General features: G+C 37.7%; 42 non-coding genes across 42 annotated transcripts; all 42 read left to right on the top strand.

The window, feature by feature from the left end:
* Positions 1 to 5917: 5917 nt before the first annotated feature.
* On the top strand, positions 5918 to 6036 carry LOC131600684 (5S ribosomal RNA). Its single transcript, XR_009283299.1, has one exon. It is a non-coding gene; the product is annotated as a 5S ribosomal RNA (ribosomal RNA).
* A 160-nt stretch (positions 6037 to 6196) lies between these two features.
* On the top strand, positions 6197 to 6315 carry LOC131600683 (5S ribosomal RNA). Its single transcript, XR_009283298.1, has one exon. It is a non-coding gene; the product is annotated as a 5S ribosomal RNA (ribosomal RNA).
* Positions 6316 to 6475: 160 nt separating this feature from the next.
* On the top strand, positions 6476 to 6594 carry LOC131600681 (5S ribosomal RNA). The gene has a single exon (XR_009283296.1). It is a non-coding gene; the product is annotated as a 5S ribosomal RNA (ribosomal RNA).
* Positions 6595 to 6754: 160 nt separating this feature from the next.
* On the top strand, positions 6755 to 6873 carry LOC131600680 (5S ribosomal RNA). The gene has a single exon (XR_009283295.1). It is a non-coding gene; the product is annotated as a 5S ribosomal RNA (ribosomal RNA).
* Positions 6874 to 7033: 160 nt separating this feature from the next.
* On the top strand, positions 7034 to 7152 carry LOC131600679 (5S ribosomal RNA). Its single transcript, XR_009283294.1, has one exon. It is a non-coding gene; the product is annotated as a 5S ribosomal RNA (ribosomal RNA).
* A 160-nt stretch (positions 7153 to 7312) lies between these two features.
* On the top strand, positions 7313 to 7431 carry LOC131600678 (5S ribosomal RNA). The gene has a single exon (XR_009283293.1). It is a non-coding gene; the product is annotated as a 5S ribosomal RNA (ribosomal RNA).
* A 160-nt stretch (positions 7432 to 7591) lies between these two features.
* On the top strand, positions 7592 to 7710 carry LOC131600677 (5S ribosomal RNA). Its single transcript, XR_009283292.1, has one exon. It is a non-coding gene; the product is annotated as a 5S ribosomal RNA (ribosomal RNA).
* A 160-nt stretch (positions 7711 to 7870) lies between these two features.
* Positions 7871 to 7989, top strand: LOC131600676 (5S ribosomal RNA). The gene has a single exon (XR_009283291.1). It is a non-coding gene; the product is annotated as a 5S ribosomal RNA (ribosomal RNA).
* A 160-nt stretch (positions 7990 to 8149) lies between these two features.
* Positions 8150 to 8268, top strand: LOC131600675 (5S ribosomal RNA). The gene has a single exon (XR_009283290.1). It is a non-coding gene; the product is annotated as a 5S ribosomal RNA (ribosomal RNA).
* Positions 8269 to 8428: 160 nt separating this feature from the next.
* LOC131600674 (5S ribosomal RNA) lies at positions 8429 to 8547 on the top strand. The gene has a single exon (XR_009283289.1). It is a non-coding gene; the product is annotated as a 5S ribosomal RNA (ribosomal RNA).
* Positions 8548 to 8707: 160 nt separating this feature from the next.
* Positions 8708 to 8826, top strand: LOC131600673 (5S ribosomal RNA). The gene has a single exon (XR_009283288.1). It is a non-coding gene; the product is annotated as a 5S ribosomal RNA (ribosomal RNA).
* Positions 8827 to 8986: 160 nt separating this feature from the next.
* Positions 8987 to 9105, top strand: LOC131600672 (5S ribosomal RNA). The gene has a single exon (XR_009283287.1). It is a non-coding gene; the product is annotated as a 5S ribosomal RNA (ribosomal RNA).
* Positions 9106 to 9265: 160 nt separating this feature from the next.
* LOC131600670 (5S ribosomal RNA) lies at positions 9266 to 9384 on the top strand. The gene has a single exon (XR_009283285.1). It is a non-coding gene; the product is annotated as a 5S ribosomal RNA (ribosomal RNA).
* A 160-nt stretch (positions 9385 to 9544) lies between these two features.
* LOC131600669 (5S ribosomal RNA) lies at positions 9545 to 9663 on the top strand. The gene has a single exon (XR_009283284.1). It is a non-coding gene; the product is annotated as a 5S ribosomal RNA (ribosomal RNA).
* Positions 9664 to 9823: 160 nt separating this feature from the next.
* Positions 9824 to 9942, top strand: LOC131600667 (5S ribosomal RNA). The gene has a single exon (XR_009283283.1). It is a non-coding gene; the product is annotated as a 5S ribosomal RNA (ribosomal RNA).
* Positions 9943 to 10102: 160 nt separating this feature from the next.
* On the top strand, positions 10103 to 10221 carry LOC131600666 (5S ribosomal RNA). Its single transcript, XR_009283282.1, has one exon. It is a non-coding gene; the product is annotated as a 5S ribosomal RNA (ribosomal RNA).
* A 160-nt stretch (positions 10222 to 10381) lies between these two features.
* LOC131600665 (5S ribosomal RNA) lies at positions 10382 to 10500 on the top strand. The gene has a single exon (XR_009283281.1). It is a non-coding gene; the product is annotated as a 5S ribosomal RNA (ribosomal RNA).
* Positions 10501 to 10660: 160 nt separating this feature from the next.
* Positions 10661 to 10779, top strand: LOC131600664 (5S ribosomal RNA). Its single transcript, XR_009283280.1, has one exon. It is a non-coding gene; the product is annotated as a 5S ribosomal RNA (ribosomal RNA).
* Positions 10780 to 10939: 160 nt separating this feature from the next.
* On the top strand, positions 10940 to 11058 carry LOC131600663 (5S ribosomal RNA). The gene has a single exon (XR_009283279.1). It is a non-coding gene; the product is annotated as a 5S ribosomal RNA (ribosomal RNA).
* A 160-nt stretch (positions 11059 to 11218) lies between these two features.
* Positions 11219 to 11337, top strand: LOC131600662 (5S ribosomal RNA). The gene has a single exon (XR_009283278.1). It is a non-coding gene; the product is annotated as a 5S ribosomal RNA (ribosomal RNA).
* Positions 11338 to 11497: 160 nt separating this feature from the next.
* Positions 11498 to 11616, top strand: LOC131600661 (5S ribosomal RNA). The gene has a single exon (XR_009283277.1). It is a non-coding gene; the product is annotated as a 5S ribosomal RNA (ribosomal RNA).
* Positions 11617 to 11776: 160 nt separating this feature from the next.
* On the top strand, positions 11777 to 11895 carry LOC131600660 (5S ribosomal RNA). Its single transcript, XR_009283276.1, has one exon. It is a non-coding gene; the product is annotated as a 5S ribosomal RNA (ribosomal RNA).
* A 160-nt stretch (positions 11896 to 12055) lies between these two features.
* Positions 12056 to 12174, top strand: LOC131600658 (5S ribosomal RNA). The gene has a single exon (XR_009283274.1). It is a non-coding gene; the product is annotated as a 5S ribosomal RNA (ribosomal RNA).
* A 160-nt stretch (positions 12175 to 12334) lies between these two features.
* Positions 12335 to 12453, top strand: LOC131600657 (5S ribosomal RNA). The gene has a single exon (XR_009283273.1). It is a non-coding gene; the product is annotated as a 5S ribosomal RNA (ribosomal RNA).
* Positions 12454 to 12613: 160 nt separating this feature from the next.
* On the top strand, positions 12614 to 12732 carry LOC131600656 (5S ribosomal RNA). The gene has a single exon (XR_009283272.1). It is a non-coding gene; the product is annotated as a 5S ribosomal RNA (ribosomal RNA).
* Positions 12733 to 12892: 160 nt separating this feature from the next.
* On the top strand, positions 12893 to 13011 carry LOC131600655 (5S ribosomal RNA). Its single transcript, XR_009283271.1, has one exon. It is a non-coding gene; the product is annotated as a 5S ribosomal RNA (ribosomal RNA).
* A 160-nt stretch (positions 13012 to 13171) lies between these two features.
* On the top strand, positions 13172 to 13290 carry LOC131600654 (5S ribosomal RNA). The gene has a single exon (XR_009283270.1). It is a non-coding gene; the product is annotated as a 5S ribosomal RNA (ribosomal RNA).
* Positions 13291 to 13450: 160 nt separating this feature from the next.
* LOC131600653 (5S ribosomal RNA) lies at positions 13451 to 13569 on the top strand. Its single transcript, XR_009283269.1, has one exon. It is a non-coding gene; the product is annotated as a 5S ribosomal RNA (ribosomal RNA).
* Positions 13570 to 13729: 160 nt separating this feature from the next.
* Positions 13730 to 13848, top strand: LOC131600651 (5S ribosomal RNA). The gene has a single exon (XR_009283268.1). It is a non-coding gene; the product is annotated as a 5S ribosomal RNA (ribosomal RNA).
* Positions 13849 to 14008: 160 nt separating this feature from the next.
* LOC131600650 (5S ribosomal RNA) lies at positions 14009 to 14127 on the top strand. The gene has a single exon (XR_009283267.1). It is a non-coding gene; the product is annotated as a 5S ribosomal RNA (ribosomal RNA).
* Positions 14128 to 14287: 160 nt separating this feature from the next.
* Positions 14288 to 14406, top strand: LOC131600649 (5S ribosomal RNA). The gene has a single exon (XR_009283266.1). It is a non-coding gene; the product is annotated as a 5S ribosomal RNA (ribosomal RNA).
* Positions 14407 to 14566: 160 nt separating this feature from the next.
* LOC131600648 (5S ribosomal RNA) lies at positions 14567 to 14685 on the top strand. The gene has a single exon (XR_009283265.1). It is a non-coding gene; the product is annotated as a 5S ribosomal RNA (ribosomal RNA).
* Positions 14686 to 14845: 160 nt separating this feature from the next.
* On the top strand, positions 14846 to 14964 carry LOC131600646 (5S ribosomal RNA). Its single transcript, XR_009283263.1, has one exon. It is a non-coding gene; the product is annotated as a 5S ribosomal RNA (ribosomal RNA).
* Positions 14965 to 15124: 160 nt separating this feature from the next.
* LOC131600645 (5S ribosomal RNA) lies at positions 15125 to 15243 on the top strand. Its single transcript, XR_009283262.1, has one exon. It is a non-coding gene; the product is annotated as a 5S ribosomal RNA (ribosomal RNA).
* Positions 15244 to 15403: 160 nt separating this feature from the next.
* LOC131600644 (5S ribosomal RNA) lies at positions 15404 to 15522 on the top strand. The gene has a single exon (XR_009283261.1). It is a non-coding gene; the product is annotated as a 5S ribosomal RNA (ribosomal RNA).
* A 160-nt stretch (positions 15523 to 15682) lies between these two features.
* Positions 15683 to 15801, top strand: LOC131600643 (5S ribosomal RNA). Its single transcript, XR_009283260.1, has one exon. It is a non-coding gene; the product is annotated as a 5S ribosomal RNA (ribosomal RNA).
* Positions 15802 to 15961: 160 nt separating this feature from the next.
* LOC131600642 (5S ribosomal RNA) lies at positions 15962 to 16080 on the top strand. Its single transcript, XR_009283259.1, has one exon. It is a non-coding gene; the product is annotated as a 5S ribosomal RNA (ribosomal RNA).
* Positions 16081 to 16240: 160 nt separating this feature from the next.
* Positions 16241 to 16359, top strand: LOC131600641 (5S ribosomal RNA). Its single transcript, XR_009283258.1, has one exon. It is a non-coding gene; the product is annotated as a 5S ribosomal RNA (ribosomal RNA).
* A 160-nt stretch (positions 16360 to 16519) lies between these two features.
* Positions 16520 to 16638, top strand: LOC131600640 (5S ribosomal RNA). The gene has a single exon (XR_009283257.1). It is a non-coding gene; the product is annotated as a 5S ribosomal RNA (ribosomal RNA).
* Positions 16639 to 16798: 160 nt separating this feature from the next.
* LOC131600639 (5S ribosomal RNA) lies at positions 16799 to 16917 on the top strand. Its single transcript, XR_009283256.1, has one exon. It is a non-coding gene; the product is annotated as a 5S ribosomal RNA (ribosomal RNA).
* A 160-nt stretch (positions 16918 to 17077) lies between these two features.
* Positions 17078 to 17196, top strand: LOC131600638 (5S ribosomal RNA). The gene has a single exon (XR_009283255.1). It is a non-coding gene; the product is annotated as a 5S ribosomal RNA (ribosomal RNA).
* A 160-nt stretch (positions 17197 to 17356) lies between these two features.
* LOC131600637 (5S ribosomal RNA) lies at positions 17357 to 17475 on the top strand. The gene has a single exon (XR_009283254.1). It is a non-coding gene; the product is annotated as a 5S ribosomal RNA (ribosomal RNA).
* The last annotated feature ends 104 nt before the right edge of the window (positions 17476 to 17579 follow it).

Raw genomic sequence — 17579 nt, 5'->3', positions numbered from 1 at the left:
CACCATCTAGACCCAGAAAGTAACTTTCCAGTTTATCTTTCCAGTATTCAAAGTTTTCACCATCAAATACCGGCGGTCTAGTATAACCATTGTTACCGTTGTATTGCTCAGCAGAGCCAGATGTAGATGCAGGTGTAGGTGTAGACTTTTCACTTTCATCAACCATCTTTTACTGAAGCGTTTTTCTCTTCCTGAATCTTTTCTAAACACGGTTAAGTGCTTGCACCTTAGAACCGGCGCTCTGATGCCAATTGAAGGATAGAAAAACACTTAGAAAGGGGGGTTTGAATAAGTGTAGCTTTAAAAACTTGACAGATAAAAATAAATTGCACAGTTATTTTTATCCTGGTTCGTTGTTAACTAAACTACTCCAGTCCACCCCCGCAGAGATGATTTACCTCAACTGAGGATTTAATCCACTAATCGCACGGATTACAATGGTTTTCCACTTAGTCCGCAACTAAGTCTTCCAGAGTCTTCTGATCACACACTGATCACTCCAGGAACAACTGCTTAGATACCCTCTAAGACTTTTCTAGAGTCTACTGATCAACACGATCACTCTAGTTACAATCTGCTTAGTTCACTCCTAAGACTTCCTAGAGTATTCTGATCAACACGATCACTCTAGTTCCTTACAACTTAATGTAATCAATTCTAAGAGTTTACAAATGCTTCTTAAAAGCGATAATCACAACTGTGATATTTCTCTTAATCGTTTAAGCTTAATCTCACTAATATATTACAAAAGCAATGTAGTGAGCTTTGATGAAGATGAAGATTCTGAGTTTTGATTTGAACAGCGTTTCAGCAAGTTTGATAAGCGTTGTTTTGTTCAGAATTGTTAACCTTGCTTCTCATCAGAACTTCATATTTATAGGCGTTTGAGAAGATGACCGTTGAGTGCATTTAATGCTTTGCGTGTTCCGTACAGCATCGCATTTAATGTTATACGCTTTTGTCAACTACCTCGAGCCTTGTTCACGCTGTGTCTACTGACGTAGCCTTTAATAGCTTTTAACGTTCCTTTTGTCAGTCAGCGTAGCTTGCCACTTGTACTTTCTTCTGATCTGATGTTTGTGAATACAACGTTTGAATATCATCGGAGTCAAACAGCTTGGTGCATAGCATCTTCTGATCTTCTGACCTTGAAGTGCTTCTGAGCGTGATACCATCTTCTGAGCTTCAGTGCTTCTGATCTCATGTTCTTCTGATGCTTCCATAGACCCATGTTCTGATTCTGCTTCGACCATCTTCTGATGTCTTGCCAGACCATGTTCTGATGTTGCATGCTGAACCCTTGAGACAAAGCTTCTGAGCGCTGAATTATGCGTACTCTTTATATATTTCCTGAAAGGGAAATTGCATTGGATTAGAGTACCATATTATCTTAAGCAAAATTCATATTATTGTTATCATCAAAACTAAGATAATTGATCAGAACAAATCTTGTTCTAACAAAAACAAGAAGTATGATAACCAAAAGGTTAAAAAGGCTACATGTTCTTCATCAGACACCTCAACATCGTCTGTAACATGGTGCTCCATAATATACTTGGTGATGGTGGCGTTGCTAAAATTGAATTGCATCTCTGTTGGAATTGTAGGGTCGAAGGTCTCTCCTAGAGATGAAAGCCCCGTGATAGCCGCAATGTCGAAAAGCTTAGGGGTCATCATCCCACAAGGAAAACGGAAAGTGTTAGTCGAGCCTTCCCAAAAGAAGAGAGAGGAGAGCAGCATGCTGGAATTAACTTTGTGACCATTCCTCGACAGTTGAATGGCGTCAAGGCCTAATTCTTCCCACCTTTGTTGTTTCTTCGCCTGAATATTGTTAAGCCAAGCCAAGTAATCTTTGTTTCCAGGCGGAGGAGTCAAACAGAATACTTTCATAGCAGGGTCCATGAACTTCAAGTCTAGTTGACAGTTTTTCTCAAATGCAACGGGCATAGTGGATGAAAAAGAGGGAAAAACGTTTGTACCTTGCAAGGGTGTGACCGGTGATCTGGATACGGCCCTGAGAAAGACAAAAGTTTGTCAGAAGCATGAAAAGGAATCAGCATTTTATTTTTCCAGATAGTGAGTTTCGTTTCATCCGATGCAGGTTGGGGAGCAAAATCTAACCCTTTTTCTTCCTTTTCACGGGATATAATGGCAGCCAGAGGGTTAACGTCGGTGTTGTAGACAGTGGATATGGCAGCCATTGTTAAGAATTTTGAGTGTTAAGAGTTGGAAAGGAAAAGATTTTCAGAGAAGCTAATAGAATATAGGTGAAGAAGAGTTTTGGAAGAAAATGTTGAAAGGCTATTATAGGAAGATTTTTGATCTAGGAATTGCATCATTAAAGTAAGAGTCTGGAAGAAAACGTCATTTCAATTGTTTTGGAAACTGAAACGAGGAAGTGGTGGCAGTTAATAGCCCACTACCTAGGTAAACAGAATTCGAATGAGATCTTAGCATAGGTGTTTTGGCTCTCAAAAGCTTGGGAAATGAGAGGAGAATGATCCTTTATTTATAGTTGAGCTCAAAGATCAGGAAGCGTGTCAAATGATGAGAAATTGTATAAATTCGTGTGAAGGTCGAAGGCATGAGAAGTGTGACTTGCAATTCATCAAAACTCAACCAAAACTTCTGTTTCGAGGTTCTAATCACCTTTTGTCAGCTTTTTAAACTTGTTTAGACTAAATTTGCACCTTAATTCGTGCAATATATCGAGTATCAAATGCATTTGCAAAATGATCAATGTGGATTTTTCAGTTTCAAGGTCTCTTGTTCATCAATGTACAACTCACAACGTATGAGGCTTTTTTATTTCATTCTTTTTGCATTTGAAAGACATTGTTACAAGGAACACAATGTGCCAGAAAGTTTACATTTGGACATTTGAGCAAAATGTTATGTATCTTTGAAATTAGGAAAAACCAACTGATTTTTATACTTAGAAAAATTTCTAAGTATAGAGCTTCAAAATGAGCTATAATGTTTTGTGTAATTCCAAGGTCTTCCTCAATGATTTAGCTCTTGATCCTTGAAGATGATTTATAGAGCACATCGAGAAGAGTTCATAGAAGAAAAAAAAGGCACTCAAAAAGTTGAGAAATGAACTAGTTATGGTTTTTGAAAGTTGATGAAAATTTGTTGAAAACTCCATAGATGACCTATAATCTTTTGCAATCTTTCATAATCTTCCATCCCTAATTAGCTATTGCATATCAAAGATGAAATGAAGTAGACACACTCAAGATTATAGTGCAAAAAGAGTGGGCTCAAAATGAAGAAAATTGATCAATATGATCCTTTGAAGTTGACCCAAAATTATTTGAACTTTAAAGGAGGACCTATAATGTCTTCACATCTTTGATGACTTTCTAAGCAAAATCACTTATTAACTTGTGAAGAGAAGTTGTTGATGGTGTTAAGGATAATCATTTGAAAAAAGAAGCACCCAAAAATGTTGAAAATTGAGAGAGTTATGCCCTTTTGGTGATGGGATTATGAAACATCTTGAACCAACTTTGAATCTCTTGCACATTGCTTGCTATCTAAGGCATTATGAAGTATATTTGACCTTGAAATGATGTTATCTTGAAGCAAACTTAAAGATGAAGCTCAAAGCTTGATGAAACTTGTTGAAGAAGGAATGGAAATAAACACATGAATCTATAGAGTTTATAGATGAATCAAGCCACATGATCTTAAGATGAACTTGACCAAATGAAGTTAAAAGGTGCTCAAAACATGACACTTTGATGATGGGAGTATTCTTTTGACATTTAAGCCATTAAGCTTCCATGAATGACTAGTTACCTGAGAGTCAATCCTCAAAACCCTAATTTAGGAGAGGACGTGAATGCACTTGATTCAACACCTACAATGTACCAAATATGATGAAAAAAACATCATTTTGTATTTTGATTAAAGATTAGTATAACAAAGAAATGTATTTACACGATGAACAAACATGAGTGTTTGGTGATCCCTCAAAAGGCAAGATTAGCACAAAACCAAAAGTCACTTTCAGGATTGTGATCTTGATGTGTTGCATGAATGTAAGATGATCGAGGATCCTTAAGTTCAAAAATCAGGGTATGACACAAATGTGACCCGTGTCCATAGAACGTGGAATGGGATTGGCCGGGAAGAAATTTTCCAAGGAAACAGAGATATGGCCCACCTCCATAGTCCTAGACGTAGGATCGTCCAAGAAGATACTTTGTTGTGCATTCTTGAATAACAACTCATTTGAGTTTATGTGAACTCATGTTGTATTTTTTTCATACAAAGCTTAATTTCCCTCAGATGCTTAAGTTCTTGTTCTACTGTGAGTGTACACAAGTAGAACGAATTTGAATGGCTTAAGTTAAGAAATCAATAATAGATCCATTTAGAACCAAGTGGATCCATAAGATAGAGGAACTGAGTGAGATTATTATTTCACCCACTATTATTGTTGTTTTCAGGTGTTTATTTGCAGGTTAAATGCAAGGACAAGTTTGTTTGATGATGTTGCAAAGACTTTTGTTATCGTGATCTTCCGCTATGGGTTATGTGCAAATGTGGATATTATACGTAGATCTTATTTTTTGATTAGGCACTCATGTATATCAAGTGCCATATTTGTATATTTTATTTTGGACATGTATATATAGTGATGTTGTTAGGCACTTGGGTTGTATCAGTACCAATTAACATTGCGTATAATGTGTTTTCTAGAAGTATATTATACGGGGTGTTACACTCCACCTCCACTATTTATTTCCTAAAGAATTCTCCTTCAATTACTGATGTTACTCTCTATTTTCTATTCGATAAAACCTGAATGAATCAAATGGGATGTCAAGACCTCTATTTAAAAGGTATGAATACATATTTTTTCCTAACAACCACATCAGGTTCCACAACAAGCATTATTTTCTTTCTCAATAAGTTTCTTCCAGCCCAGCCAAGTGGGGCTTTAATCGCCCTATTTTTGCCCAACCACCCTGTAGTAGCTTTTAAGAAGAAGACTATATTAGAATGTTGACTTTTGATGAGGTGATTTAAAACTCTGACTGTTCGAGGGTTCAAAACCCTAAATATTATATATGCTGGAGAGATCATCGCAGCCCTAAATATATGTTGCAAGTGTTAGCCATGATTGAAAGACATCTTGATAACAACTTATCAGCTCTGGGCTTTATCTTTCATTTTCCGTAGTCAATCATTCCGAAGGTAACTAAGTCTTGATAACATGGTATGATGAAGTAATAAACTCATTTAGGTTGTTGAGTTTCTATATAAAATAAATATTGTTTCATTTCATGTACTGCTTCATAGTGAAATAAGAATCAAATTGATATAAGATAATTGATATATAAATAATTATAAGTAATGCAGCCATGGTGTGTGTGATAAGTAAAATAAGAATTAAAATTAGAATCAGAATCGAAGAAAGAATGGAAATGGCTAATTATGTTATTAGACTATGACTTCCAATATAATCAGATATATGATCAATCGTAATGTTATTACAAGTACTATCCTAAATAAATATATTTCTATATCCGAAGAATACAAAACTTAGGGATTACGTAAAAGAATTCGAGAAAGTAAGAGAAAACAAATATTTTAGAGTTAATTATATGCATTATGCCGCTAAGAAGTGAAAGAAATCAAATATATACAATTAAAGCGCAAAGGGTAACAGGTGCGATCATACCAGCACTAATGCACCGGATCCCATCAGAACTCCGCAGTTAGGAAGTCCTTGTGTTGCACCTCTTTTTGCGGATTTTTAAATGTTATTTTTTTATTTTTGTTAATCGGCGTAAAAGAATCGGAGAAAGTAAGAGAAAACAAATATTTTAGAGTTAATTATATGCATTATGCCGCTAAGAAGTGAAAGAAATCAAATATATACAATTAAAGCGCAAAGGGTAACAGGTGCGATCATACCAGCACTAATGCACCGGATCCCATCAGAACTCCGCAGTTAAGCGTGCTTGGGCGAGAGTAGTACTAGGATGGGTGACCTCCTGGGAAGTCCTTGTGTTGCACCTCTTTTTGCGGATTTTTAAATGTTATTTTTTTATTTTTGTTAATCGGCGTAAAAGAATCGGAGAAAGTAAGAGAAAACAAATATTTTAGAGTTAATTATATGCATTATGCCGCTAAGAAGTGAAAGAAATCAAATATATACAATTAAAGCGCAAAGGGTAACAGGTGCGATCATACCAGCACTAATGCACCGGATCCCATCAGAACTCCGCAGTTAAGCGTGCTTGGGCGAGAGTAGTACTAGGATGGGTGACCTCCTGGGAAGTCCTTGTGTTGCACCTCTTTTTGCGGATTTTTAAATGTTATTTTTTTATTTTTGTTAATCGGCGTAAAAGAATCGGAGAAAGTAAGAGAAAACAAATATTTTAGAGTTAATTATATGCATTATGCCGCTAAGAAGTGAAAGAAATCAAATATATACAATTAAAGCGCAAAGGGTAACAGGTGCGATCATACCAGCACTAATGCACCGGATCCCATCAGAACTCCGCAGTTAAGCGTGCTTGGGCGAGAGTAGTACTAGGATGGGTGACCTCCTGGGAAGTCCTTGTGTTGCACCTCTTTTTGCGGATTTTTAAATGTTATTTTTTTATTTTTGTTAATCGGCGTAAAAGAATCGGAGAAAGTAAGAGAAAACAAATATTTTAGAGTTAATTATATGCATTATGCCGCTAAGAAGTGAAAGAAATCAAATATATACAATTAAAGCGCAAAGGGTAACAGGTGCGATCATACCAGCACTAATGCACCGGATCCCATCAGAACTCCGCAGTTAAGCGTGCTTGGGCGAGAGTAGTACTAGGATGGGTGACCTCCTGGGAAGTCCTTGTGTTGCACCTCTTTTTGCGGATTTTTAAATGTTATTTTTTTATTTTTGTTAATCGGCGTAAAAGAATCGGAGAAAGTAAGAGAAAACAAATATTTTAGAGTTAATTATATGCATTATGCCGCTAAGAAGTGAAAGAAATCAAATATATACAATTAAAGCGCAAAGGGTAACAGGTGCGATCATACCAGCACTAATGCACCGGATCCCATCAGAACTCCGCAGTTAAGCGTGCTTGGGCGAGAGTAGTACTAGGATGGGTGACCTCCTGGGAAGTCCTTGTGTTGCACCTCTTTTTGCGGATTTTTAAATGTTATTTTTTTATTTTTGTTAATCGGCGTAAAAGAATCGGAGAAAGTAAGAGAAAACAAATATTTTAGAGTTAATTATATGCATTATGCCGCTAAGAAGTGAAAGAAATCAAATATATACAATTAAAGCGCAAAGGGTAACAGGTGCGATCATACCAGCACTAATGCACCGGATCCCATCAGAACTCCGCAGTTAAGCGTGCTTGGGCGAGAGTAGTACTAGGATGGGTGACCTCCTGGGAAGTCCTTGTGTTGCACCTCTTTTTGCGGATTTTTAAATGTTATTTTTTTATTTTTGTTAATCGGCGTAAAAGAATCGGAGAAAGTAAGAGAAAACAAATATTTTAGAGTTAATTATATGCATTATGCCGCTAAGAAGTGAAAGAAATCAAATATATACAATTAAAGCGCAAAGGGTAACAGGTGCGATCATACCAGCACTAATGCACCGGATCCCATCAGAACTCCGCAGTTAAGCGTGCTTGGGCGAGAGTAGTACTAGGATGGGTGACCTCCTGGGAAGTCCTTGTGTTGCACCTCTTTTTGCGGATTTTTAAATGTTATTTTTTTATTTTTGTTAATCGGCGTAAAAGAATCGGAGAAAGTAAGAGAAAACAAATATTTTAGAGTTAATTATATGCATTATGCCGCTAAGAAGTGAAAGAAATCAAATATATACAATTAAAGCGCAAAGGGTAACAGGTGCGATCATACCAGCACTAATGCACCGGATCCCATCAGAACTCCGCAGTTAAGCGTGCTTGGGCGAGAGTAGTACTAGGATGGGTGACCTCCTGGGAAGTCCTTGTGTTGCACCTCTTTTTGCGGATTTTTAAATGTTATTTTTTTATTTTTGTTAATCGGCGTAAAAGAATCGGAGAAAGTAAGAGAAAACAAATATTTTAGAGTTAATTATATGCATTATGCCGCTAAGAAGTGAAAGAAATCAAATATATACAATTAAAGCGCAAAGGGTAACAGGTGCGATCATACCAGCACTAATGCACCGGATCCCATCAGAACTCCGCAGTTAAGCGTGCTTGGGCGAGAGTAGTACTAGGATGGGTGACCTCCTGGGAAGTCCTTGTGTTGCACCTCTTTTTGCGGATTTTTAAATGTTATTTTTTTATTTTTGTTAATCGGCGTAAAAGAATCGGAGAAAGTAAGAGAAAACAAATATTTTAGAGTTAATTATATGCATTATGCCGCTAAGAAGTGAAAGAAATCAAATATATACAATTAAAGCGCAAAGGGTAACAGGTGCGATCATACCAGCACTAATGCACCGGATCCCATCAGAACTCCGCAGTTAAGCGTGCTTGGGCGAGAGTAGTACTAGGATGGGTGACCTCCTGGGAAGTCCTTGTGTTGCACCTCTTTTTGCGGATTTTTAAATGTTATTTTTTTATTTTTGTTAATCGGCGTAAAAGAATCGGAGAAAGTAAGAGAAAACAAATATTTTAGAGTTAATTATATGCATTATGCCGCTAAGAAGTGAAAGAAATCAAATATATACAATTAAAGCGCAAAGGGTAACAGGTGCGATCATACCAGCACTAATGCACCGGATCCCATCAGAACTCCGCAGTTAAGCGTGCTTGGGCGAGAGTAGTACTAGGATGGGTGACCTCCTGGGAAGTCCTTGTGTTGCACCTCTTTTTGCGGATTTTTAAATGTTATTTTTTTATTTTTGTTAATCGGCGTAAAAGAATCGGAGAAAGTAAGAGAAAACAAATATTTTAGAGTTAATTATATGCATTATGCCGCTAAGAAGTGAAAGAAATCAAATATATACAATTAAAGCGCAAAGGGTAACAGGTGCGATCATACCAGCACTAATGCACCGGATCCCATCAGAACTCCGCAGTTAAGCGTGCTTGGGCGAGAGTAGTACTAGGATGGGTGACCTCCTGGGAAGTCCTTGTGTTGCACCTCTTTTTGCGGATTTTTAAATGTTATTTTTTTATTTTTGTTAATCGGCGTAAAAGAATCGGAGAAAGTAAGAGAAAACAAATATTTTAGAGTTAATTATATGCATTATGCCGCTAAGAAGTGAAAGAAATCAAATATATACAATTAAAGCGCAAAGGGTAACAGGTGCGATCATACCAGCACTAATGCACCGGATCCCATCAGAACTCCGCAGTTAAGCGTGCTTGGGCGAGAGTAGTACTAGGATGGGTGACCTCCTGGGAAGTCCTTGTGTTGCACCTCTTTTTGCGGATTTTTAAATGTTATTTTTTTATTTTTGTTAATCGGCGTAAAAGAATCGGAGAAAGTAAGAGAAAACAAATATTTTAGAGTTAATTATATGCATTATGCCGCTAAGAAGTGAAAGAAATCAAATATATACAATTAAAGCGCAAAGGGTAACAGGTGCGATCATACCAGCACTAATGCACCGGATCCCATCAGAACTCCGCAGTTAAGCGTGCTTGGGCGAGAGTAGTACTAGGATGGGTGACCTCCTGGGAAGTCCTTGTGTTGCACCTCTTTTTGCGGATTTTTAAATGTTATTTTTTTATTTTTGTTAATCGGCGTAAAAGAATCGGAGAAAGTAAGAGAAAACAAATATTTTAGAGTTAATTATATGCATTATGCCGCTAAGAAGTGAAAGAAATCAAATATATACAATTAAAGCGCAAAGGGTAACAGGTGCGATCATACCAGCACTAATGCACCGGATCCCATCAGAACTCCGCAGTTAAGCGTGCTTGGGCGAGAGTAGTACTAGGATGGGTGACCTCCTGGGAAGTCCTTGTGTTGCACCTCTTTTTGCGGATTTTTAAATGTTATTTTTTTATTTTTGTTAATCGGCGTAAAAGAATCGGAGAAAGTAAGAGAAAACAAATATTTTAGAGTTAATTATATGCATTATGCCGCTAAGAAGTGAAAGAAATCAAATATATACAATTAAAGCGCAAAGGGTAACAGGTGCGATCATACCAGCACTAATGCACCGGATCCCATCAGAACTCCGCAGTTAAGCGTGCTTGGGCGAGAGTAGTACTAGGATGGGTGACCTCCTGGGAAGTCCTTGTGTTGCACCTCTTTTTGCGGATTTTTAAATGTTATTTTTTTATTTTTGTTAATCGGCGTAAAAGAATCGGAGAAAGTAAGAGAAAACAAATATTTTAGAGTTAATTATATGCATTATGCCGCTAAGAAGTGAAAGAAATCAAATATATACAATTAAAGCGCAAAGGGTAACAGGTGCGATCATACCAGCACTAATGCACCGGATCCCATCAGAACTCCGCAGTTAAGCGTGCTTGGGCGAGAGTAGTACTAGGATGGGTGACCTCCTGGGAAGTCCTTGTGTTGCACCTCTTTTTGCGGATTTTTAAATGTTATTTTTTTATTTTTGTTAATCGGCGTAAAAGAATCGGAGAAAGTAAGAGAAAACAAATATTTTAGAGTTAATTATATGCATTATGCCGCTAAGAAGTGAAAGAAATCAAATATATACAATTAAAGCGCAAAGGGTAACAGGTGCGATCATACCAGCACTAATGCACCGGATCCCATCAGAACTCCGCAGTTAAGCGTGCTTGGGCGAGAGTAGTACTAGGATGGGTGACCTCCTGGGAAGTCCTTGTGTTGCACCTCTTTTTGCGGATTTTTAAATGTTATTTTTTTATTTTTGTTAATCGGCGTAAAAGAATCGGAGAAAGTAAGAGAAAACAAATATTTTAGAGTTAATTATATGCATTATGCCGCTAAGAAGTGAAAGAAATCAAATATATACAATTAAAGCGCAAAGGGTAACAGGTGCGATCATACCAGCACTAATGCACCGGATCCCATCAGAACTCCGCAGTTAAGCGTGCTTGGGCGAGAGTAGTACTAGGATGGGTGACCTCCTGGGAAGTCCTTGTGTTGCACCTCTTTTTGCGGATTTTTAAATGTTATTTTTTTATTTTTGTTAATCGGCGTAAAAGAATCGGAGAAAGTAAGAGAAAACAAATATTTTAGAGTTAATTATATGCATTATGCCGCTAAGAAGTGAAAGAAATCAAATATATACAATTAAAGCGCAAAGGGTAACAGGTGCGATCATACCAGCACTAATGCACCGGATCCCATCAGAACTCCGCAGTTAAGCGTGCTTGGGCGAGAGTAGTACTAGGATGGGTGACCTCCTGGGAAGTCCTTGTGTTGCACCTCTTTTTGCGGATTTTTAAATGTTATTTTTTTATTTTTGTTAATCGGCGTAAAAGAATCGGAGAAAGTAAGAGAAAACAAATATTTTAGAGTTAATTATATGCATTATGCCGCTAAGAAGTGAAAGAAATCAAATATATACAATTAAAGCGCAAAGGGTAACAGGTGCGATCATACCAGCACTAATGCACCGGATCCCATCAGAACTCCGCAGTTAAGCGTGCTTGGGCGAGAGTAGTACTAGGATGGGTGACCTCCTGGGAAGTCCTTGTGTTGCACCTCTTTTTGCGGATTTTTAAATGTTATTTTTTTATTTTTGTTAATCGGCGTAAAAGAATCGGAGAAAGTAAGAGAAAACAAATATTTTAGAGTTAATTATATGCATTATGCCGCTAAGAAGTGAAAGAAATCAAATATATACAATTAAAGCGCAAAGGGTAACAGGTGCGATCATACCAGCACTAATGCACCGGATCCCATCAGAACTCCGCAGTTAAGCGTGCTTGGGCGAGAGTAGTACTAGGATGGGTGACCTCCTGGGAAGTCCTTGTGTTGCACCTCTTTTTGCGGATTTTTAAATGTTATTTTTTTATTTTTGTTAATCGGCGTAAAAGAATCGGAGAAAGTAAGAGAAAACAAATATTTTAGAGTTAATTATATGCATTATGCCGCTAAGAAGTGAAAGAAATCAAATATATACAATTAAAGCGCAAAGGGTAACAGGTGCGATCATACCAGCACTAATGCACCGGATCCCATCAGAACTCCGCAGTTAAGCGTGCTTGGGCGAGAGTAGTACTAGGATGGGTGACCTCCTGGGAAGTCCTTGTGTTGCACCTCTTTTTGCGGATTTTTAAATGTTATTTTTTTATTTTTGTTAATCGGCGTAAAAGAATCGGAGAAAGTAAGAGAAAACAAATATTTTAGAGTTAATTATATGCATTATGCCGCTAAGAAGTGAAAGAAATCAAATATATACAATTAAAGCGCAAAGGGTAACAGGTGCGATCATACCAGCACTAATGCACCGGATCCCATCAGAACTCCGCAGTTAAGCGTGCTTGGGCGAGAGTAGTACTAGGATGGGTGACCTCCTGGGAAGTCCTTGTGTTGCACCTCTTTTTGCGGATTTTTAAATGTTATTTTTTTATTTTTGTTAATCGGCGTAAAAGAATCGGAGAAAGTAAGAGAAAACAAATATTTTAGAGTTAATTATATGCATTATGCCGCTAAGAAGTGAAAGAAATCAAATATATACAATTAAAGCGCAAAGGGTAACAGGTGCGATCATACCAGCACTAATGCACCGGATCCCATCAGAACTCCGCAGTTAAGCGTGCTTGGGCGAGAGTAGTACTAGGATGGGTGACCTCCTGGGAAGTCCTTGTGTTGCACCTCTTTTTGCGGATTTTTAAATGTTATTTTTTTATTTTTGTTAATCGGCGTAAAAGAATCGGAGAAAGTAAGAGAAAACAAATATTTTAGAGTTAATTATATGCATTATGCCGCTAAGAAGTGAAAGAAATCAAATATATACAATTAAAGCGCAAAGGGTAACAGGTGCGATCATACCAGCACTAATGCACCGGATCCCATCAGAACTCCGCAGTTAAGCGTGCTTGGGCGAGAGTAGTACTAGGATGGGTGACCTCCTGGGAAGTCCTTGTGTTGCACCTCTTTTTGCGGATTTTTAAATGTTATTTTTTTATTTTTGTTAATCGGCGTAAAAGAATCGGAGAAAGTAAGAGAAAACAAATATTTTAGAGTTAATTATATGCATTATGCCGCTAAGAAGTGAAAGAAATCAAATATATACAATTAAAGCGCAAAGGGTAACAGGTGCGATCATACCAGCACTAATGCACCGGATCCCATCAGAACTCCGCAGTTAAGCGTGCTTGGGCGAGAGTAGTACTAGGATGGGTGACCTCCTGGGAAGTCCTTGTGTTGCACCTCTTTTTGCGGATTTTTAAATGTTATTTTTTTATTTTTGTTAATCGGCGTAAAAGAATCGGAGAAAGTAAGAGAAAACAAATATTTTAGAGTTAATTATATGCATTATGCCGCTAAGAAGTGAAAGAAATCAAATATATACAATTAAAGCGCAAAGGGTAACAGGTGCGATCATACCAGCACTAATGCACCGGATCCCATCAGAACTCCGCAGTTAAGCGTGCTTGGGCGAGAGTAGTACTAGGATGGGTGACCTCCTGGGAAGTCCTTGTGTTGCACCTCTTTTTGCGGATTTTTAAATGTTATTTTTTTATTTTTGTTAATCGGCGTAAAAGAATCGGAGAAAGTAAGAGAAAACAAATATTTTAGAGTTAATTATATGCATTATGCCGCTAAGAAGTGAAAGAAATCAAATATATACAATTAAAGCGCAAAGGGTAACAGGTGCGATCATACCAGCACTAATGCACCGGATCCCATCAGAACTCCGCAGTTAAGCGTGCTTGGGCGAGAGTAGTACTAGGATGGGTGACCTCCTGGGAAGTCCTTGTGTTGCACCTCTTTTTGCGGATTTTTAAATGTTATTTTTTTATTTTTGTTAATCGGCGTAAAAGAATCGGAGAAAGTAAGAGAAAACAAATATTTTAGAGTTAATTATATGCATTATGCCGCTAAGAAGTGAAAGAAATCAAATATATACAATTAAAGCGCAAAGGGTAACAGGTGCGATCATACCAGCACTAATGCACCGGATCCCATCAGAACTCCGCAGTTAAGCGTGCTTGGGCGAGAGTAGTACTAGGATGGGTGACCTCCTGGGAAGTCCTTGTGTTGCACCTCTTTTTGCGGATTTTTAAATGTTATTTTTTTATTTTTGTTAATCGGCGTAAAAGAATCGGAGAAAGTAAGAGAAAACAAATATTTTAGAGTTAATTATATGCATTATGCCGCTAAGAAGTGAAAGAAATCAAATATATACAATTAAAGCGCAAAGGGTAACAGGTGCGATCATACCAGCACTAATGCACCGGATCCCATCAGAACTCCGCAGTTAAGCGTGCTTGGGCGAGAGTAGTACTAGGATGGGTGACCTCCTGGGAAGTCCTTGTGTTGCACCTCTTTTTGCGGATTTTTAAATGTTATTTTTTTATTTTTGTTAATCGGCGTAAAAGAATCGGAGAAAGTAAGAGAAAACAAATATTTTAGAGTTAATTATATGCATTATGCCGCTAAGAAGTGAAAGAAATCAAATATATACAATTAAAGCGCAAAGGGTAACAGGTGCGATCATACCAGCACTAATGCACCGGATCCCATCAGAACTCCGCAGTTAAGCGTGCTTGGGCGAGAGTAGTACTAGGATGGGTGACCTCCTGGGAAGTCCTTGTGTTGCACCTCTTTTTGCGGATTTTTAAATGTTATTTTTTTATTTTTGTTAATCGGCGTAAAAGAATCGGAGAAAGTAAGAGAAAACAAATATTTTAGAGTTAATTATATGCATTATGCCGCTAAGAAGTGAAAGAAATCAAATATATACAATTAAAGCGCAAAGGGTAACAGGTGCGATCATACCAGCACTAATGCACCGGATCCCATCAGAACTCCGCAGTTAAGCGTGCTTGGGCGAGAGTAGTACTAGGATGGGTGACCTCCTGGGAAGTCCTTGTGTTGCACCTCTTTTTGCGGATTTTTAAATGTTATTTTTTTATTTTTGTTAATCGGCGTAAAAGAATCGGAGAAAGTAAGAGAAAACAAATATTTTAGAGTTAATTATATGCATTATGCCGCTAAGAAGTGAAAGAAATCAAATATATACAATTAAAGCGCAAAGGGTAACAGGTGCGATCATACCAGCACTAATGCACCGGATCCCATCAGAACTCCGCAGTTAAGCGTGCTTGGGCGAGAGTAGTACTAGGATGGGTGACCTCCTGGGAAGTCCTTGTGTTGCACCTCTTTTTGCGGATTTTTAAATGTTATTTTTTTATTTTTGTTAATCGGCGTAAAAGAATCGGAGAAAGTAAGAGAAAACAAATATTTTAGAGTTAATTATATGCATTATGCCGCTAAGAAGTGAAAGAAATCAAATATATACAATTAAAGCGCAAAGGGTAACAGGTGCGATCATACCAGCACTAATGCACCGGATCCCATCAGAACTCCGCAGTTAAGCGTGCTTGGGCGAGAGTAGTACTAGGATGGGTGACCTCCTGGGAAGTCCTTGTGTTGCACCTCTTTTTGCGGATTTTTAAATGTTATTTTTTTATTTTTGTTAATCGGCGTAAAAGAATCGGAGAAAGTAAGAGAAAACAAATATTTTAGAGTTAATTATATGCATTATGCCGCTAAGAAGTGAAAGAAATCAAATATATACAATTAAAGCGCAAAGGGTAACAGGTGCGATCATACCAGCACTAATGCACCGGATCCCATCAGAACTCCGCAGTTAAGCGTGCTTGGGCGAGAGTAGTACTAGGATGGGTGACCTCCTGGGAAGTCCTTGTGTTGCACCTCTTTTTGCGGATTTTTAAATGTTATTTTTTTATTTTTGTTAATCGGCGTAAAAGAATCGGAGAAAGTAAGAGAAAACAAATATTTTAGAGTTAATTATATGCATTATGCCGCTAAGAAGTGAAAGAAATCAAATATATACAATTAAAGCGCAAAGGGTAACAGGTGCGATCATACCAGCACTAATGCACCGGATCCCATCAGAACTCCGCAGTTAAGCGTGCTTGGGCGAGAGTAGTACTAGGATGGGTGACCTCCTGGGAAGTCCTTGTGTTGCACCTCTTTTTGCGGATTTTTAAATGTTATTTTTTTATTTTTGTTAATCGGCGTAAAAGAATCGGAGAAAGTAAGAGAAAACAAATATTTTAGAGTTAATTATATGCATTATGCCGCTAAGAAGTGAAAGAAATCAAATATATACAATTAAAGCGCAAAGGGTAACAGGTGCGATCATACCAGCACTAATGCACCGGATCCCATCAGAACTCCGCAGTTAAGCGTGCTTGGGCGAGAGTAGTACTAGGATGGGTGACCTCCTGGGAAGTCCTTGTGTTGCACCTCTTTTTGCGGATTTTTAAATGTTATTTTTTTATTTTTGTTAATCGGCGTAAAAGAATCGGAGAAAGTAAGAGAAAACAAATATTTTAGAGTTAATTATATGCATTATGCCGCTAAGAAGTGAAAGAAATCAAATATATACAATTAAAGCGCAAAGGGTAACAGGTGCGATCATACCAGCACTAATGCACCGGATCCCATCAGAACTCCGCAGTTAAGCGTGCTTGGGCGAGAGTAGTACTAGGATGGGTGACCTCCTGGGAAGTCCTTGTGTTGCACCTCTTTTTGCGGATTTTTAAATGTTATTTTTTTATTTTTGTTAATCGGCGTAAAAGAATCGGAGAAAGTAAGAGAAAACAAATATTTTAGAGTTAATTATATGCATTATGCCGCTAAGAAGTGAAAGAAATCAAATATATACAATTAAAGCGCAAAGGGTAACAGGTGCGATCATACCAGCACTAATGCACCGGATCCCATCAGAACTCCGCAGTTAAGCGTGCTTGGGCGAGAGTAGTACTAGGATGGGTGACCTCCTGGGAAGTCCTTGTGTTGCACCTCTTTTTGCGGATTTTTAAATGTTATTTTTTTATTTTTGTTAATCGGCGTAAAAGAATCGGAGAAAGTAAGAGAAAACAAATATTTTAGAGTTAATTATATGCATTATGCCGCTAAGAAGTGAAAGAAATCAAATATATACAATTAAAGCGCAAAGGGTAACAGGTGCGATCATACCAGCACTAATGCACCGGATCCCATCAGAACTCCGCAGTTAAGCGTGCTTGGGCGAGAGTAGTACTAGGATGGGTGACCTCCTGGGAAGTCCTTGTGTTGCACCTCTTTTTGCGGATTTTTAAATGTTATTTTTTTATTTTTGTTAATCGGCGTAAAAGAATCGGAGAAAGTAAGAGAAAACAAATATTTTAGAGTTAATTATATGCATTATGCCGCTAAGAAGTGAAAGAAATCAAATATATACAATTAAAGCGCAAAGGGTAACAGGTGCGATCATACCAGCACTAATGCACCGGATCCCATCAGAACTCCGCAGTTAAGCGTGCTTGGGCGAGAGTAGTACTAGGATGGGTGACCTCCTGGGAAGTCCTTGTGTTGCACCTCTTTTTGCGGATTTTTAAATGTTATTTTTTTATTTTTGTTAATCGGCGTAAAAGAATCGGAGAAAGTAAGAGAAAACAAATATTTTAGAGTTAATTATATGCATT

The sequence above is a fragment of the Vicia villosa genome, linkage group LG4, assembly GCF_029867415.1.
Source record: "Vicia villosa cultivar HV-30 ecotype Madison, WI linkage group LG4, Vvil1.0, whole genome shotgun sequence".
Classification (NCBI taxonomy): Eukaryota; Viridiplantae; Streptophyta; class Magnoliopsida; order Fabales; family Fabaceae; genus Vicia; species Vicia villosa.
The sequence above is the reverse complement of the archived record's forward strand: the minus strand, read 5'-3'. Positions and strand labels throughout refer to the sequence as shown.